The sequence below is a fragment of the Penaeus japonicus genome, unplaced genomic scaffold (genome assembly GCF_977035675.1).
Source record: "Penaeus japonicus unplaced genomic scaffold, GWHDUDI00000001_assembly GWHDUDI00000025, whole genome shotgun sequence".
NCBI classification, from domain to species: domain Eukaryota; kingdom Metazoa; phylum Arthropoda; class Malacostraca; order Decapoda; family Penaeidae; genus Penaeus; species Penaeus japonicus.
The window spans coordinates 27,222,675-27,225,174 of record NW_028234427.1 but is presented as its reverse complement, the minus strand read 5'-3'; positions in this window follow the sequence as shown (position 1 = coordinate 27,225,174).

The following is a 2,500-nucleotide window of genomic DNA, read 5'->3' as shown; positions in this document are numbered from 1 at the left end:
GTGCTTGTGGCAAGGTTTGGAGTCTTTTATTTTGTTTTATTAATTTTGTTTAATTTGTCATTTATTGTCATTCATATCAATTGTAGTGTACTAGGACTACCACTGGAAGTAGTGATGTTTGTCGTGTGATGATGACAATAGGTTCTTTTTAAAATTTTAAATATTTGTATATGTGTGTACCTGTATAATTCAGCATTCACTTAAAAAGATTACTCAAGTATAATATTAAGTGTATTTTTTATTTAATACACTAAATAGTATATAGTAATTTTTATATCTACTAAATATTAAAGTTTTTAATTACTGGTGTATAAAAGTGTGTATGAAGTGTGAAATACATTTATGTACTAAATTATGTACTAAAGGAAATATTTAACGTTGTTTTCCATGAACCTAGGTTGTGTGTGACCACTGTTCTTCCAACCGAGCTCCACTCCAGTACAAGAGGAACCAGGTGGCTCGAGTGTGTGACACCTGCTTCGAAGTCCTGCAGAAGGACTTTGAGAGCAAGTATGAGGGCTCGACAACTATTGATGACACGCAGGAAGCAAGGATGAGGAGGGTATCAAGTCTCAAGGCTCAGTTTAAGAGGGGGATCCGAGATAGCAACAGGAACAAGACCAGGAAAAAGGTGCCTGAGAGGCTGATGGAGGTAAGGGCAAGTTTCTCTCTCTCTCTCTCTCTCTCTCTCTCTCTCTCTCTCTCTCTCTCTCTCTCTCTCTCTCTCCTCCCTCTCTCCTCTCTCTCTCTCTCTCTCTCTCTCTCTCTCTCTCTCTCTCTCTCTCTCTCTCTCTCTCTCTCTCTCTCTCTCACCCCCCAGTCTCCCTCCCTCACCCCCTTTCCTGCCAACTATCTTCTCAAATATATCAACATAAAGCACAATACAGATAAGCAAACAGATCTTTCCACTTTTTTCTTCAACTTCCACCCTTATAGAATTTACACTAAAATTATCTTTTAGGTGTGCGCAAGTGACGAGGCCTCTCAGATGTGTGGTTACCTTAGGATGATGGTCAGGAGGTCATGGCGAAGAGGCTGGTTTGTCCTTAAAGACAGAGTTCTGTATGAATATCGAGCACCTGAAGATGTGTGTGCATTACAGAGCTTCCCTGTCTTAGGGTATGCGGTGGAAACGACACAGGTATGGCATATTATTGTCATCTTAGGGTATAAGAGGGAAAAGATTTTAGTATCTCTTTATTTTAATTTTAATTGTGCATGGGATTAAGGAACTCTAACAGGTGAACTCTATATCATTTGAGAGTTTAATCAATCAATTTTTTTTTGTTTTTTATCAAAATCACTTTTACTCACTGAGACTATAGAAATCCCTATGAAGATAACAGGTTATTCATTATCTTATTCAAAATAGATTTTTGGTTCACAAACTTATTCCCATCAGACTTGTTGATTCATGATTTTATTCAAATCAGACGTGTACATTGTATTTGCACTTCTCTCTCAGGACCGAGAGATGACGGAAGGAATCGACGCTTGTTTAGTCTTCCAGCTGACCCATTGCAACCAGCCTCCCCTCGTCTTCCAAGCTGACACTCCGCACTTAGCCGAGAAGTAAGCATTAAGCAGTTGATGGTGTGATAGATAGGTGGTGATAGCGATAAAAGTTTACATTAGTAATAAGTAATAATGATATAGAATGGTATATTTTGGACTATGTGCAAAAAAGGTATTTAGGGTTCATAGGTCCACTTGAAAATGCTTTTGATGACTGAGGAGAATTGAAGAGAGATAAATACAATTCATATCTTGATTTATTCACTGTAAAGTTGATATGACACCATCCATCACAAAATGGGTCAGAATATGAAGGGGCAAATTTAACCTTAAATAATTTTATACTCCTATGGTAATGCAGGTTATTTATTCCTTCAGTTGTGTAACTAGGGCATCATATCAAATACTAATTAGAATCACTTTGCTAATATATCATACCATAAGTCTAGAAATTAACAGAAAACATATCTTCAGATGCCCAGCCCAGGGCAAAGGGTTAAACAATTGTATTAAAACTGCATAGCAATGCACAGTAAAACATGATAGACACATTAACGTTTTGGATATCAATAATAAAATTATGTTCTGGCCATTTTTTGTCCATATCACATTTTGTTTGTCCAAGCTAAAAATGCTTCTATGCACATTTTGACTCATTTTGTGGTGGATTATCACATTTGTGAAAGTAGTTTAATTCATATAAGTTTGGCATATTTTAAATTCCGAAGTAAGAGTAAAAACATAAGGTGGTAAAAGGTGCCAGAAGAAACAAAGGAAATAGGAAGTAGGATAAAGAAAAAAGGGGACAGGACGTATGACAATTAATTCTTTAGAGAACTTACCTTTAGGATAATATATTAAGGAATCCATTTATGATATGTTACTATATTATATTATAATATTTGATTAACAGGTATTTTTAATGAATTATGATCAATAAAAGATATAATTTTGCTTTATTAACTCAACAAGGCAACCAGCTACA